At 43.4% G+C, this 16,745-nt stretch overlaps 9 non-coding genes across 9 annotated transcripts; all 9 read left to right on the top strand.

Annotated features, from left to right (window-relative positions):
- The first annotated feature begins 1,916 nt into the window (after positions 1-1,916).
- TRNAG-UCC (transfer RNA glycine (anticodon UCC)) lies at positions 1,917-1,988 on the top strand. Its single transcript has one exon. It is a non-coding gene; the product is annotated as a tRNA-Gly (tRNA).
- A 1,528-nt stretch (positions 1,989-3,516) lies between these two features.
- On the top strand, positions 3,517-3,588 carry TRNAG-CCC (transfer RNA glycine (anticodon CCC)). Its single transcript has one exon. It is a non-coding gene; the product is annotated as a tRNA-Gly (tRNA).
- A 1,512-nt stretch (positions 3,589-5,100) lies between these two features.
- On the top strand, positions 5,101-5,172 carry TRNAG-UCC (transfer RNA glycine (anticodon UCC)). Its single transcript has one exon. It is a non-coding gene; the product is annotated as a tRNA-Gly (tRNA).
- A 1,533-nt stretch (positions 5,173-6,705) lies between these two features.
- On the top strand, positions 6,706-6,777 carry TRNAG-CCC (transfer RNA glycine (anticodon CCC)). The gene has a single exon. It is a non-coding gene; the product is annotated as a tRNA-Gly (tRNA).
- Positions 6,778-8,305: 1,528 nt separating this feature from the next.
- On the top strand, positions 8,306-8,377 carry TRNAG-CCC (transfer RNA glycine (anticodon CCC)). Its single transcript has one exon. It is a non-coding gene; the product is annotated as a tRNA-Gly (tRNA).
- A 1,512-nt stretch (positions 8,378-9,889) lies between these two features.
- Positions 9,890-9,961, top strand: TRNAG-UCC (transfer RNA glycine (anticodon UCC)). Its single transcript has one exon. It is a non-coding gene; the product is annotated as a tRNA-Gly (tRNA).
- Positions 9,962-11,494: 1,533 nt separating this feature from the next.
- TRNAG-CCC (transfer RNA glycine (anticodon CCC)) lies at positions 11,495-11,566 on the top strand. Its single transcript has one exon. It is a non-coding gene; the product is annotated as a tRNA-Gly (tRNA).
- Positions 11,567-13,095: 1,529 nt separating this feature from the next.
- On the top strand, positions 13,096-13,167 carry TRNAG-CCC (transfer RNA glycine (anticodon CCC)). Its single transcript has one exon. It is a non-coding gene; the product is annotated as a tRNA-Gly (tRNA).
- A 1,513-nt stretch (positions 13,168-14,680) lies between these two features.
- On the top strand, positions 14,681-14,752 carry TRNAG-UCC (transfer RNA glycine (anticodon UCC)). Its single transcript has one exon. It is a non-coding gene; the product is annotated as a tRNA-Gly (tRNA).
- Positions 14,753-16,745: the final 1,993 nt, after the last annotated feature.

The following is a 16,745-nucleotide window of genomic DNA, read 5'->3' as shown; positions in this document are numbered from 1 at the left end:
GCTTTGAATTTCATTCTTCCCTTTTTGTTCTGCTCTTATCTATCTCCTGGGCATTTCATGGAATGTTCTCTTTCTCTTCCCTGCTTTGCTTCCCATGCTGCCTATATATGCTCATTTCTACTATTTGTACTGTTGCTTTTCATTTCTTCTCTTCTGCACAACTTTGTCCTTGGTTTCAATCCCCAGTTCCTTACCCTCTGCAAAAAACGTTCTACTGCTTCTCATGTTGGTATCTAAACCAAATGCACCATTGAAGCTGGTGCAAGATAGTCATTGATTTCTGCAACGTAATATTTAGAACCGAGAGCTAACACATCAGAGGGTGTTGGTGGTATAGTGGTGAGCATAGCTGCTTCCCAAGCAGTTGACCCGGGTTCGATTCCCGGCCAACGCACTGAAAATACTTATATATTCTGCAAGCAGGATATATTGTAATGCAACATGTCACAAAATGGAAATTTCACGAACAGATTAATCAGCCATATATAAAAAAATAAACAAATACGTGGGCAAACATCTCAATCGCACCTTCTGCTACATACATTGTCCTAATATATGATAAGTTTCATAAAGCAGAGTCACAACACACATGTGCTGGTAATAAATTTGTTACAGTGGGCAAACAATGGAAGGGCTGAGGCCCGACCAGACATTGTAACTCCAGCATCTCTATGTTAAAAAGCATTTCTAGGCAATATCTAGCCTCTGAAAAAATATGCAAGATCCACCGATAAATCTGGCAAAAGTCCCTAACATTTTGTGCATACTTGTGCTCTCACCTGAATGTAGCGCCACCTTGTAGCTGTCGAAGGAAACTGCTGCTCACAAAATGTTTTATCAGAAGGCAAGTTGAGAGGAATCCAAGAGTCAGATGTCCATGGAAAGAACCACTCACTGAAGCAGGAATGTTGGAGGCTTCATATTCGCATAGTTTCCTGTCCAACGTCCACTCACGTCCCGAACGCTCCCAAACGCTCAAAAGCCTCACACCGGGCAAGCCCTCACCGGGTATATCTCTGGCTCCAAGGTAAAGCCAAATCCTGAGCATGCTAGTGCTAGGATCACAGAGCGAGAGAGAGATGGTTCAAGAGCTACTGTCTTGATAAAGGCCTGAAACGGCTAGTGCCTAAGAGTGTCTGACTTTCAGTTATGACTGATTGTGAGAGGGGAAGATGAAGTTTTTCTGCACCCAGCATGCCTTGGGATATACTTATGCAAATGAGGTGAGAGCCAGACCAATCCCATGCTACTCTGCCTAATGCTCCTTATCTGCATAAAAAGAACACTTTCACAACGGAGCAGAGTGGCGCAGCGGAAGCGTGCTGGGCCCATAACCCAGAGGTCGATGGATCGAAACCATCCTCTGCTAATTTTGCTTGATTTTACTTCCAAGGACCAAGCTGTCATTTCCACGCTACCAGCAAGGAAAAGCGCAAGCTTGTGCCAGCTATGTGAGAAAAGACTTCTCAACTATCTGTGTCTGCTGAAATACAAGAGAGGGATCGTCAAAGGCTCCACACTGTACTTTGAAAGTAAAGGCACACAATAATAAGCATGAATGACTGGTGGGACCTTCAAACACTTTTATGTGGAGGCTTTGAATTTCATTCTTCCCTTTTTTGTTCTGCTCTTATCTATCTCCTGGGCATTTCATGGAATGTTCTCTATTTCTCTTCCCTGCTTTGCTTCCCATGCTGCCTCTATGTGTTCATATCTATTATTTGTATTGCTGCTTTCCATTCTTCTCTTCTGCACAGCTTTGTCCTTGGTTTCAATCCCAGTTCCTTACCCTCTACAAAAACTTTCTATTGCTTTTCATGTTGGTATCTAAACCAAATGCACCATTGAAGCTGGTGCATGATAGTCATTGAACTCAGGGTCCTAATGTTTAGAACCGAGAGCGCAAAGATCAGAGGGCGTTGGTGGTATAGTGGTGAGCATAGCTGCCTTCCAAGCAGTTGACCCGGGTTCGATTCCCGGCCAACGCAGTACAAATACTTATATATTCTGCAAGCAGGATATATTTTAAAGCAACATTTCACAAAATGGTAATATAATTAAGAGGTTAATCAGCCATTATATAAAAAATAAACAAATATGTAGGCAAGCATTTCGATCGCCCCTTCTGCTATATTCATTGTCCTAATATATGATAAGTTTCATAAAGCAGAGTCACCACTCACATGTACTGGTAAAAAAATATGTTACAGTGGGCAGACAATGAAAGGGCTGAGGCCCGACCAGACATTTTAACTCCAGCATCTCTATGTTAAAAAGCATTTCCTAGGCAATATTTAGCCTCTGAAAAAAATATGCAAGATCCAGCAATAAATCTGGCAAAAGTCCCCAACATTTTGTGCATACTTGTGCCCTCACCTGAATGTAGCACCACCTTGTAGCCGTCGGAGGTAACTGCAGCTCACAAAATGTTTCATCAGAGGGCAAGTTTAGAGGAATCCAAAAGGCAGATGTCCATGGAAAGAGCCTCCGACTGCAGCAGGAAGTTTGGATGCTTCAAATTTGCATAGCTTCCAGTCCAACGTCCTCTCATGTACCGAACGCTCCCAAACGCTCTAAAGCCTTATACCGGCAAGCCCTCACCGGGTAGATCTCTGGCTCCCAGGTAAAGCCAAATACTGAGCATGCAAGCACTAGGATCACAGAGAGAGAGAGAGACAGAGAGCGTCGGAGAGCTGTTGTCTTGTTAAAGGCCTGAAACGGCTAGTGAATAAGAGGGTCTGGACTTTCAGTTGTGACTGATTGTGAGAGGGGAAGATAAAGATTTTCTGCACCCAGCATGCCTTGCGATATACTTAGGCAAATGAGGTGAGAGCCCGACCAATCCCACGTCACTTCTCTGAATGCCTCCTCATCTGCATAAACAGAACACTTTCACAAAGGAGCAGAGTGGCGCAGCGGAAGCGTGCTGGGCCCATAACCCAGAGGTCGATGGATCGAAACCATCCTCTGCTAATTTTGCTTGATTTTCCCTCCAAGGACCAAGCTGTCATTTCCACATAGCCAGAATGAAAAGTGCAAGCTTGTACCAGCTATGTGAGAAAAGACTTCTCAACTATTCGTGTCTGTGTAATACAAGAGTGATCGTGAAAGGTACAACCCTGTACTTTGAAAGTAAAGACACACAATTATAACCATAAATGACTGGTGGGAGCTTCACACAACTTTCTGGGCATGCTTTGAATTTCATTCTTCCCTTTTTGTTCTGCTCTTATCTATCTCCTGGGCATTTCATGGAATGTTCTCTTTCTCTTCCCTGCTTTGCTTCCCATGCTGCCTATATATGCTCATTTCTACTATTTGTACTGTTGCTTTTCATTTCTTCTCTTCTGCACAACTTTGTCCTTGGTTTCAATCCCCAGTTCCTTACCCTCTGCAAAAAACGTTCTACTGCTTCTCATGTTGGTATCTAAACCAAATGCACCATTGAAGCTGGTGCAAGATAGTCATTGATTTCTGCAACGTAATATTTAGAACCGAGAGCTAACACATCAGAGGGCGTTGGTGGTATAGTGGTGAGCATAGCTGCTTCCCAAGCAGTTGACCCGGGTTCGATTCCCGGCCAACGCACTGAAAATACTTATATATTCTGCAAGCAGGATATATTGTAATGCAACATGTCACAAAATGGAAATTTCACGAACAGATTAATCAGCCATATATAAAAAAATAAACAAATACGTGGGCAAACATCTCAATCGCACCTTCTGCTACATACATTGTCCTAATATATGATAAGTTTCATAAAGCAGAGTCACAACACACATGTGCTGGTAATAAATTTGTTACAGTGGGCAAACAATGGAAGGGCTGAGGCCCGACCAGACATTGTAACTCCAGCATCTCTATGTTAAAAAGCATTTCTAGGCAATATCTAGCCTCTGAAAAAATATGCAAGATCCACCGATAAATCTGGCAAAAGTCCCTAACATTTTGTGCATACTTGTGCTCTCACCTGAATGTAGCGCCACCTTGTAGCTGTCGAAGGAAACTGCTGCTCACAAAATGTTTTATCAGAAGGCAAGTTGAGAGGAATCCAAGAGTCAGATGTCCATGGAAAGAACCACTCACTGAAGCAGGAATGTTGGAGGCTTCATATTCGCATAGTTTCCTGTCCAACGTCCACAACGCTCCCAAACGCTCAAAAGCCTCACACCGGGCAAGCCCTCACCGGGTATATCTCTGGCTCCAAGGTAAAGCCAAATCCTGAGCATGCTAGTGCTAGGATCACAGAGCGAGAGAGAGATGGTTCAAGAGCTACTGTCTTGATAAAGGCCTGAAACGGCTAGTGCCTAAGAGTGTCTGACTTTCAGTTATGACTGATTGTGAGAGGGGAAGATGAAGTTTTTCTGCACCCAGCATGCCTTGGGATATACTTATGCAAATGAGGTGAGAGCCAGACCAATCCCATGCTACTCTGCCTAATGCTCCTTATCTGCATAAAAAGAACACTTTCACAACGGAGCAGAGTGGCGCAGCGGAAGCGTGCTGGGCCCATAACCCAGAGGTCGATGGATCGAAACCATCCTCTGCTAATTTTGCTTGATTTTACTTCCAAGGACCAAGCTGTCATTTCCACGCTACCAGCAAGGAAAAGCGCAAGCTTGTGCCAGCTATGTGAGAAAAGACTTCTCAACTATCTCTGTCTGCTGAAATACAAGAGAGGGATCGTCAAAGGCTCCACACTGTACTTTGAAAGTAAAGGCACACAATAATAAGCATGAATGACTGGTGGGACCTTCAAACACTTTTATGTGGAGGCTTTGAATTTCATTCTTCCCTTTTTTGTTCTGCTCTTATCTATCTCCTGGGCATTTCATGGAATGTTCTCTATTTCTCTTCCCTGCTTTGCTTCCCATGCTGCCTCTATGTGTTCATATCTATTATTTGTATTGCTGCTTTCCATTCTTCTCTTCTGCACAGCTTTGTCCTTGGTTTCAATCCCAGTTCCTTACCCTCTACAAAAACTTTCTATTGCTTTTCATGTTGGTATCTAAACCAAATGCACCATTGAAGCTGGTGCATGATAGTCATTGAACTCAGGGTCCTAATGTTTAGAACCGAGAGCGCAAAGATCAGAGGGCGTTGGTGGTATAGTGGTGAGCATAGCTGCCTTCCAAGCAGTTGACCCGGGTTCGATTCCCGGCCAACGCAGTACAAATACTTATATATTCTGCAAGCAGGATATATTTTAAAGCAACATTTCACAAAATGGTAATATAATTAAGAGGTTAATCAGCCATTATATAAAAAATAAACAAATATGTAGGCAAGCATTTCGATCGCCCCTTCTGCTATATTCATTGTCCTAATATATGATAAGTTTCATAAAGCAGAGTCACCACTCACATGTACTGGTAAAAAAATATGTTACAGTGGGCAGACAATGAAAGGGCTGAGGCCCAACCAGACATTTTAACTCCAGCATCTCTATGTTAAAAAGCATTTCCTAGGCAATATTTAGCCTCTGAAAAAAATATGCAAGATCCAGCAATAAATCTGGCAAAAGTCCCCAACATTTTGTGCATACTTGTGCCCTCACCTGAATGTAGCACCACCTTGTAGCCGTCGGAGGTAACTGCAGCTCACAAAATGTTTCATCAGAGGGCAAGTTTAGAGGAATCCAGAAGGCAGATGTCCATGGAAAGAGCCTCCGACTGCAGCAGGAAGTTTGGATGCTTCAAATTTGCATAGCTTCCAGTCCAACGTCCTCTCATGTACCGAATGCTCCCAAACGCTCTAAAGCCTTATACCGGCAAGCCCTCACCGGGTAGATCTCTGGCTCCCAGGAAAAGCCAAATACTGAGCATGCAAGCACTAGGATCACAGAGAGAGAGAGAGACAGAGAGCGTCGGAGAGCTGTTGTCTTGTTAAAGGCCTGAAACGGCTAGTGCCTAAGAGGGTCTGGACTTTCAGTTGTGACTGATTGTGAGAGGGGAAGATAAAGATTTTCTGCACCCAGCATGCCTTGCGATATACTTAGGCAAATGAGGTGAGAGCCCGACCAATCCCACGTCACTTCTCTGAATGCCTCCTCATCTGCATAAAGAGAACACTTTCACAAAGGAGCAGAGTGGCGCAGCGGAAGCGTGCTGGGCCCATAACCCAGAGGTCGATGGATCGAAACCATCCTCTGCTAATTTTGCTTGATTTTCCTTCCAAGGACCAAGCTGTCATTTCCACATAGCCAGAAAGGAAAAGTGCAAGCTTGTGCCAGCTATGTGAGAAAAGACTTCTCAACTATTCGTGTCTGTGTAATACAAGAGTGATCGTGAAAGGTACAACCCTGTACTTTGAAAGTAAAGACACACAATTATAACCATAAATGACTGACTGGTGGGAGCTTCACACAACTTTCTGGGCATGCTTTGAATTTCATTCTTCCCTTTTTGTTCTGCTCTTATATATCTCCTGGGCATTTCATGGAATGTTCTCTTTCTCTTCCCTGCTTTGCTTCCCATGCTGCCTATATATGCTCATTTCTACTATTTGTACTGTTGCTTTTCATTTCTTCTCTTCTGCACAACTTTGTCCTTGGTTTCAATCCCCAGTTCCTTACCCTCTGCAAAAAACGTTCTACTGCTTCTCATGTTGGTATCTAAACCAAATGCACCATTGAAGCTGGTGCAAGATAGTCATTGATTTCTGCAACGTAATATTTAGAACCGAGAGCTAACACATCAGAGGGCGTTGGTGGTATAGTGGTGAGCATAGCTGCTTCCCAAGCAGTTGACCCGGGTTCGATTCCCGGCCAACGCAATACAAATACTTATATATTCTGCAAGCAGGATATATTTTAAAGCAACATTTCACAAAATGGTAATATAATTAAGAGGTTAATCAGCCATTATATAAAAAATAAACAAATATGTAGGCAAGCATTTCGATCGCCCCTTCTGCTATATTCATTGTCCTAATATATGATAAGTTTCATAAAGCAGTGTCACCACTCACATGTAGTGGTAAAAAAATATGTTACAGTGGGCAGACAATGAAAGGGCTGAGGCCCAACCAGACATTTTAACTCCAGCATCTCTATGTTAAAAAGCATTTCCTAGGCAATATTTAGCCTCTGAAAAAAATATGCAAGATCCAGCAATAAATCTGGCAAAAGTCCCCAACATTTTGTGCATACTTGTGCCCTCACCTGAATGTAGCACCACCTTGTAGCCGTCGGAGGTAACTGCAGCTCACAAAATGTTTCATCAGAGGGCAAGTTTAGAGGAATCCAAAAGGCAGATGTCCATGGAAAGAGCCTCCGACCGCAGCAGGAAGTTTGGATGCTTCAAATTTGCATAGCTTCCAGTCCAACGTCCTCTCATGTACCGAACGCTCCCAAACGCTCTAAAGCCTTATACCGGCAAGCCCTCACCGGGTAGATCTCTGGCTCCCAGGTAAAGCCAAATACTGAGCATGCAAGCACTAGGATCACAGAGAGAGAGAGAGACAGAGAGCGTCGGAGAGCTGTTGTCTTGTTAAAGGCCTGAAACGGCTAGTGAATAAGAGGGTCTGGACTTTCAGTTGTGACTGATTGTGAGAGGGGAAGATAAAGATTTTCTGCACCCAGCATGCCTTGCGATATACTTAGGCAAATGAGGTGAGAGCCCGACCAATCCCACGTCACTTCTCTGAATGCCTCCTCATCTGCATAAACAGAACACTTTCACAAAGGAGCAGAGTGGCGCAGCGGAAGCGTGCTGGGCCCATAACCCAGAGGTCGATGGATCGAAACCATCCTCTGCTAATTTTGCTTGATTTTCCCTCCAAGGACCAAGCTGTCATTTCCACATAGCCAGAATGAAAAGTGCAAGCTTGTACCAGCTATGTGAGAAAAGACTTCTCAACTATTCGTGTCTGTGTAATACAAGAGTGATCGTGAAAGGTACAACCCTGTACTTTGAAAGTAAAGACACACAATTATAACCATAAATGACTGGTGGGAGCTTCACACAACTTTCTGGGCATGCTTTGAATTTCATTCTTCCCTTTTTGTTCTGCTCTTATCTATCTCCTGGGCATTTCATGGAATGTTCTCTTTCTCTTCCCTGCTTTGCTTCCCATGCTGCCTATATATGCTCATTTCTACTATTTGTACTGTTGCTTTTCATTTCTTCTCTTCTGCACAACTTTGTCCTTGGTTTCAATCCCCAGTTCCTTACCCTCTGCAAAAAACGTTCTACTGCTTCTCATGTTGGTATCTAAACCAAATGCACCATTGAAGCTGGTGCAAGATAGTCATTGATTTCTGCAACGTAATATTTAGAACCGAGAGCTAACACATCAGAGGGCGTTGGTGGTATAGTGGTGAGCATAGCTGCTTCCCAAGCAGTTGACCCGGGTTCGATTCCCGGCCAACGCACTGAAAATACTTATATATTCTGCAAGCAGGATATATTGTAATGCAACATGTCACAAAATGGAAATTTCACGAACAGATTAATCAGCCATATATAAAAAAATAAACAAATACGTGGGCAAACATCTCAATCGCACCTTCTGCTACATACATTGTCCTAATATATGATAAGTTTCATAAAGCAGAGTCACAACACACATGTGCTGGTAATAAATTTGTTACAGTGGGCAAACAATGGAAGGGCTGAGGCCCGACCAGACATTGTAACTCCAGCATCTCTATGTTAAAAAGCATTTCTAGGCAATATCTAGCCTCTGAAAAAATATGCAAGATCCACCGATAAATCTGGCAAAAGTCCCTAACATTTTGTGCATACTTGTGCTCTCACCTGAATGTAGCGCCACCTTGTAGCTGTCGAAGGAAACTGCTGCTCACAAAATGTTTTATCAGAAGGCAAGTTGAGAGGAATCCAAGAGTCAGATGTCCATGGAAAGAACCACTCACTGAAGCAGGAATGTTGGAGGCTTCATATTCGCATAGTTTCCTGTCCAACGTCCACAACGCTCCCAAACGCTCAAAAGCCTCACACCGGGCAAGCCCTCACCGGGTATATCTCTGGCTCCAAGGTAAAGCCAAATCCTGAGCATGCTAGTGCTAGGATCACAGAGCGAGAGAGAGATGGTTCAAGAGCTACTGTCTTGATAAAGGCCTGAAACGGCTAGTGCCTAAGAGTGTCTGACTTTCAGTTATGACTGATTGTGAGAGGGGAAGATGAAGTTTTTCTGCACCCAGCATGCCTTGGGATATACTTATGCAAATGAGGTGAGAGCCAGACCAATCCCATGCTACTCTGCCTAATGCTCCTTATCTGCATAAAAAGAACACTTTCACAACGGAGCAGAGTGGCGCAGCGGAAGCGTGCTGGGCCCATAACCCAGAGGTCGATGGATCGAAACCATCCTCTGCTAATTTTGCTTGATTTTACTTCCAAGGACCAAGCTGTCATTTCCACGCTACCAGCAAGGAAAAGCGCAAGCTTGTGCCAGCTATGTGAGAAAAGACTTCTCAACTATCTGTGTCTGCTGAAATACAAGAGAGGGATCGTCAAAGGCTCCACACTGTACTTTGAAAGTAAAGGCACACAATAATAAGCATGAATGACTGGTGGGACCTTCAAACACTTTTATGTGGAGGCTTTGAATTTCATTCTTCCCTTTTTTGTTCTGCTCTTATCTATCTCCTGGGCATTTCATGGAATGTTCTCTATTTCTCTTCCCTGCTTTGCTTCCCATGCTGCCTCTATGTGTTCATATCTATTATTTGTATTGCTGCTTTCCATTCTTCTCTTCTGCACAGCTTTGTCCTTGGTTTCAATCCCAGTTCCTTACCCTCTACAAAAACTTTCTATTGCTTTTCATGTTGGTATCTAAACCAAATGCACCATTGAAGCTGGTGCATGATAGTCATTGAACTCAGGGTCCTAATGTTTAGAACCGAGAGCGCAAAGATCAGAGGGCGTTGGTGGTATAGTGGTGAGCATAGCTGCCTTCCAAGCAGTTGACCCGGGTTCGATTCCCGGCCAACGCAGTACAAATACTTATATATTCTGCAAGCAGGATATATTTTAAAGCAACATTTCACAAAATGGTAATATAATTAAGAGGTTAATCAGCCATTATATAAAAAATAAACAAATATGTAGGCAAGCATTTCGATCGCCCCTTCTGCTATATTCATTGTCCTAATATATGATAAGTTTCATAAAGCAGAGTCACCACTCACATGTACTGGTAAAAAAATATGTTACAGTGGGCAGACAATGAAAGGGCTGAGGCCCAACCAGACATTTTAACTCCAGCATCTCTATGTTAAAAAGCATTTCCTAGGCAATATTTAGCCTCTGAAAAAAATATGCAAGATCCAGCAATAAATCTGGCAAAAGTCCCCAACATTTTGTGCATACTTGTGCCCTCACCTGAATGTAGCACCACCTTGTAGCCGTCGGAGGTAACTGCAGCTCACAAAATGTTTCATCAGAGGGCAAGTTTAGAGGAATCCAGAAGGCAGATGTCCATGGAAAGAGCCTCCGACTGCAGCAGGAAGTTTGGATGCTTCAAATTTGCATAGCTTCCAGTCCAACGTCCTCTCATGTACCGAACGCTCCCAAACGCTCTAAAGCCTTATACCGGCAAGCCCTCACCGGGTAGATCTCTGGCTCCCAGGAAAAGCCAAATACTGAGCATGCAAGCACTAGGATCACAGAGAGAGAGAGAGACAGAGAGCGTCGGAGAGCTGTTGTCTTGTTAAAGGCCTGAAACGGCTAGTGCCTAAGAGGGTCTGGACTTTCAGTTGTGACTGATTGTGAGAGGGGAAGATAAAGATTTTCTGCACCCAGCATGCCTTGCGATATACTTAGGCAAATGAGGTGAGAGCCCGACCAATCCCACGTCACTTCTCTGAATGCCTCCTCATCTGCATAAAGAGAACACTTTCACAAAGGAGCAGAGTGGCGCAGCGGAAGCGTGCTGGGCCCATAACCCAGAGGTCGATGGATCGAAACCATCCTCTGCTAATTTTGCTTGATTTTCCTTCCAAGGACCAAGCTGTCATTTCCACATAGCCAGAAAGGAAAAGTGCAAGCTTGTGCCAGCTATGTGAGAAAAGACTTCTCAACTATTCGTGTCTGTGTAATACAAGAGTGATCGTGAAAGGTACAACCCTGTACTTTGAAAGTAAAGACACACAATTATAACCATAAATGACTGACTGGTGGGAGCTTCACACAACTTTCTGGGCATGCTTTGAATTTCATTCTTCCCTTTTTGTTCTGCTCTTATATATCTCCTGGGCATTTCATGGAATGTTCTCTTTCTCTTCCCTGCTTTGCTTCCCATGCTGCCTATATATGCTCATTTCTACTATTTGTACTGTTGCTTTTCATTTCTTCTCTTCTGCACAACTTTGTCCTTGGTTTCAATCCCCAGTTCCTTACCCTCTGCAAAAAACGTTCTACTGCTTCTCATGTTGGTATCTAAACCAAATGCACCATTGAAGCTGGTGCAAGATAGTCATTGATTTCTGCAACGTAATATTTAGAACCGAGAGCTAACACATCAGAGGGCGTTGGTGGTATAGTGGTGAGCATAGCTGCTTCCCAAGCAGTTGACCCGGGTTCGATTCCCGGCCAACGCAATACAAATACTTATATATTCTGCAAGCAGGATATATTTTAAAGCAACATTTCACAAAATGGTAATATAATTAAGAGGTTAATCAGCCATTATATAAAAAATAAACAAATATGTAGGCAAGCATTTCGATCGCCCCTTCTGCTATATTCATTGTCCTAATATATGATAAGTTTCATAAAGCAGTGTCACCACTCACATGTAGTGGTAAAAAAATATGTTACAGTGGGCAGACAATGAAAGGGCTGAGGCCCAACCAGACATTTTAACTCCAGCATCTCTATGTTAAAAAGCATTTCCTAGGCAATATTTAGCCTCTGAAAAAAATATGCAAGATCCAGCAATAAATCTGGCAAAAGTCCCCAACATTTTGTGCATACTTGTGCCCTCACCTGAATGTAGCACCACCTTGTAGCCGTCGGAGGTAACTGCAGCTCACAAAATGTTTCATCAGAGGGCAAGTTTAGAGGAATCCAAAAGGCAGATGTCCATGGAAAGAGCCTCCGACCGCAGCAGGAAGTTTGGATGCTTCAAATTTGCATAGCTTCCAGTCCAACGTCCTCTCATGTACCGAACGCTCCCAAACGCTCTAAAGCCTTATACCGGCAAGCCCTCACCGGGTAGATCTCTGGCTCCCAGGAAAAGCCAAATACTGAGCATGCAAGCACTAGGATCACAGAGAGAGAGAGAGACAGAGAGCGTCGGAGAGCTGTTGTCTTGTTAAAGGCCTGAAACGGCTAGTGAATAAGAGGGTCTGGACTTTCAGTTGTGACTGATTGTGAGAGGGGAAGATAAAGATTTTCTGCACCCAGCATGCCTTGCGATATACTTAGGCAAATGAGGTGAGAGCCCGACCAATCCCACGTCACTTCTCTGAATGCCTCCTCATCTGCATAAACAGAACACTTTCACAAAGGAGCAGAGTGGCGCAGCGGAAGCGTGCTGGGCCCATAACCCAGAGGTCGATGGATCGAAACCATCCTCTGCTAATTTTGCTTGATTTTCCTTCCAAGGACCAAGCTGTCATTTCCACATAGCCAGAAAGGAAAAGTGCAAGCTTGTACCAGCTATGTGAGAAAAGACTTCTCAACTATTCGTGTCTGTGTAATACAAGAGTGATCGTGAAAGGTACAACCCTGTACTTTGAAAGTAAAGACACACAATTATAACCATAAATGACTGGTGGGAGCTTCACACAACTTTCTGGGCATGCTTTGAATTTCATTCTTCCCTTTTTGTTCTGCTCTTATCTATCTCCTGGGCATTTCATGGAATGTTCTCTTTCTCTTCCCTGCTTTGCTTCCCATGCTGCCTATATATGCTCATTTCTACTATTTGTACTGTTGCTTTTCATTTCTTCTCTTCTGCACAACTTTGTCCTTGGTTTCAATCCCCAGTTCCTTACCCTCTGCAAAAAACGTTCTACTGCTTTTCATGTTGGTATCTAAACCAAATGCACCATTGAAGCTGGTGCAAGATAGTCATTGATTTCTGCAAAGTAATATTTAGAACCGAGAGCTAACACATCAGAGGGCGTTGGTGGTATAGTGGTGAGCATAGCTGCTTCCCAAGCAGTTGACCCGGGTTCGATTCCCGGCCAACGCACTGAAAATACTTATATATTCTGCAAGCAGGATATATTGTAATGCAACATGTCACAAAATGGAAATTTCACGAACAGATTAATCAGCCATATATAAAAAAATAAACAAATACGTGGGCAAACATCTCAATCGCACCTTCTGCTACATACATTGTCCTAATATATGATAAGTTTCATAAAGCAGAGTCACAACACACATGTGCTGGTAATAAATTTGTTACAGTGGGCAAACAATGGAAGGGCTGAGGCCCGACCAGACATTGTAACTCCAGCATCTCTATGTTAAAAAGCATTTCTAGGCAATATCTAGCCTCTGAAAAAAATATGCAAGATCCACCGATAAATCTGGCAAAAGTCCCTAACATTTTGTGCATACTTGTGCTCTCACCTGAATGTAGCGCCACCTTGTAGCTGTCGAAGGAAACTGCTGCTCACAAAATGTTTTATCAGAAGGCAAGTTGAGAGGAATCCAAGAGTCAGATGTCCATGGAAAGAACCACTCACTGAAGCAGGAATGTTGGAGGCTTCATATTCGCATAGTTTCCTGTCCAACGTCCACAACGCTCCCAAACGCTCAAAAGCCTCACACCGGGCAAGCCCTCACCGGGTATATCTCTGGCTCCAAGGTAAAGCCAAATCCTGAGCATGCTAGTGCTAGGATCACAGAGCGAGAGAGAGATGGTTCAAGAGCTACTGTCTTGATAAAGGCCTGAAACGGCTAGTGCCTAAGAGTGTCTGACTTTCAGTTATGACTGATTGTGAGAGGGGAAGATGAAGTTTTTCTGCACCCAGCATGCCTTGGGATATACTTATGCAAATGAGGTGAGAGCCAGACCAATCCCATGCTACTCTGCCTAATGCTCCTTATCTGCATAAAAAGAACACTTTCACAACGGAGCAGAGTGGCGCAGCGGAAGCGTGCTGGGCCCATAACCCAGAGGTCGATGGATCGAAACCATCCTCTGCTAATTTTGCTTGATTTTACTTCCAAGGACCAAGCTGTCATTTCCACGCTACCAGCAAGGAAAAGCGCAAGCTTGTGCCAGCTATGTGAGAAAAGACTTCTCAACTATCTGTGTCTGCTGAAATACAAGAGAGGGATCGTCAAAGGCTCCACACTGTACTTTGAAAGTAAAGGCACACAATAATAAGCATGAATGACTGGTGGGACCTTCAAACACTTTTATGTGGAGGCTTTGAATTTCATTCTTCCCTTTTTTGTTCTGCTCTTATCTATCTCCTGGGCATTTCATGGAATGTTCTCTATTTCTCTTCCCTGCTTTGCTTCCCATGCTGCCTCTATGTGTTCATATCTATTATTTGTATTGCTGCTTTCCATTCTTCTCTTCTGCACAGCTTTGTCCTTGGTTTCAATCCCAGTTCCTTACCCTCTACAAAAACTTTCTATTGCTTTTCATGTTGGTATCTAAACCAAATGCACCATTGAAGCTGGTGCATGATAGTCATTGAACTCAGGGTCCTAATGTTTAGAACCGAGAGCGCAAAGATCAGAGGGCGTTGGTGGTATAGTGGTGAGCATAGCTGCCTTCCAAGCAGTTGACCCGGGTTCGATTCCCGGCCAACGCAGTACAAATACTTATATATTCTGCAAGCAGGATATATTTTAAAGCAACATTTCACAAAATGGTAATATAATTAAGAGGTTAATCAGCCATTATAAAAAAAATAAACAAATATGTAGGCAAGCATTTCGATCGCCCCTTCTGCTATATTCATTGTCCTAATATATGATAAGTTTCATAAAGCAGAGTCACCACTCACATGTACTGGTAAAAAAATATGTTACAGTGGGCAGACAATGAAAGGGCTGAGGCCCGACCAGACATTTTAACTCCAGCATCTCTATGTTAAAAAGCATTTCCTAGGCAATATTTAGCCTCTGAAAAAAATATGCAAGATCCAGCAATAAATCTGGCAAAAGTCCCCAACATTTTGTGCATACTTGTGCCCTCACCTGAATGTAGCACCACCTTGTAGCCGTCGGAGGTAACTGCAGCTCACAAAATGTTTCATCAGAGGGCAAGTTTAGAGGAATCCAAAAGGCAGATGTCCATGGAAAGAGCCTCCGACTGCAGCAGGAAGTTTGGATGCTTCAAATTTGCATAGCTTCCAGTCCAACGTCCTCTCATGTACCGAACGCTCCCAAACGCTCTAAAGCCTTATACCGGCAAGCCCTCACCGGGTAGATCTCTGGCTCCCAGGTAAAGCCAAATACTGAGCATGCAAGCACTAGGATCACAGAGAGAGAGAGAGACAGAGAGCGTCGGAGAGCTGTTGTCTTGTTAAAGGCCTGAAACGGCTAGTGAATAAGAGGGTCTGGACTTTCAGTTGTGACTGATTGTGAGAGGGGAAGATAAAGATTTTCTGCACCCAGCATGCCTTGCGATATACTTAGGCAAATGAGGTGAGAGCCCGACCAATCCCACGTCACTTCTCTGAATGCCTCCTCATCTGCATAAACAGAACACTTTCACAAAGGAGCAGAGTGGCACAGCGGAAGCGTGCTGGGCCCATAACCCAGAGGTCGATGGATCGAAACCATCCTCTGCTAATTTTGCTTGATTTTCCTTCCAAGGACCAAGCTGTCATTTCCACATAGCCAGAAAGGAAAAGTGCAAGCTTGTACCAGCTATGTGAGAAAAGACTTCTCAACTATTCGTGTCTGTGTAATACAAGAGTGATCGTGAAAGGTACAACCCTGTACTTTGAAAGTAAAGACACACAATTATAACCATAAATGACTGGTGGGAGCTTCACACAACTTTCTGGGCATGCTTTGAATTTCATTCTTCCCTTTTTGTTCTGCTCTTATCTATCTCCTGGGCATTTCATGGAATGTTCTCTTTCTCTTCCCTGCTTTGCTTCCCATGCTGCCTATATATGCTCATTTCTACTATTTGTACTGTTGCTTTTCATTTCTTCTCTTCTGCACAACTTTGTCCTTGGTTTCAATCCCCAGTTCCTTACCCTCTGCAAAAAACGTTCTACTGCTTCTCATGTTGGTATCTAAACCAAATGCACCATTGAAGCTGGTGCAAGATAGTCATTGATTTCTGCAACGTAATATTTAGAACCGAGAGCTAACACATCAGAGGGTGTTGGTGGTATAGTGGTGAGCATAGCTGCTTCCCAAGCAGTTGACCCGGGTTCGATTCCCGGCCAACGCACTGAAAATACTTATATATTCTGCAAGCAGGATATATTGTAATGCAACATGTCACAAAATGGAAATTTCACGAACAGATTAATCAGCCATATATAAAAAAATAAACAAATACGTGGGCAAACATCTCAATCGCACCTTCTGCTACATACATTGTCCTAATATATGATAAGTTTCATAAAGCAGAGTCACAACACACATGTGCTGGTAATAAATTTGTTACAGTGGGCAAACAATGGAAGGGCTGAGGCCCGACCAGACATTGTAACTCCAGCATCTCTATGTTAAAAAGCATTTCTAGGCAATATCTAGCCTCTGAAAAAATATGCAAGATCCACCGATAAATCTGGCAAAAGTCCCTAACATTTTGTGCATACTTGTGCTCTCACCTGAATG

Source organism: Lissotriton vulgaris, chromosome 9 (genome assembly GCF_964263255.1).
Source record: "Lissotriton vulgaris chromosome 9, aLisVul1.2, whole genome shotgun sequence".
Lineage (NCBI taxonomy): Eukaryota > Metazoa > Chordata > Amphibia > Caudata > Salamandridae > Lissotriton > Lissotriton vulgaris.
The sequence above is the reverse complement of the archived record's forward strand: the minus strand, read 5'-3'. Positions and strand labels throughout refer to the sequence as shown.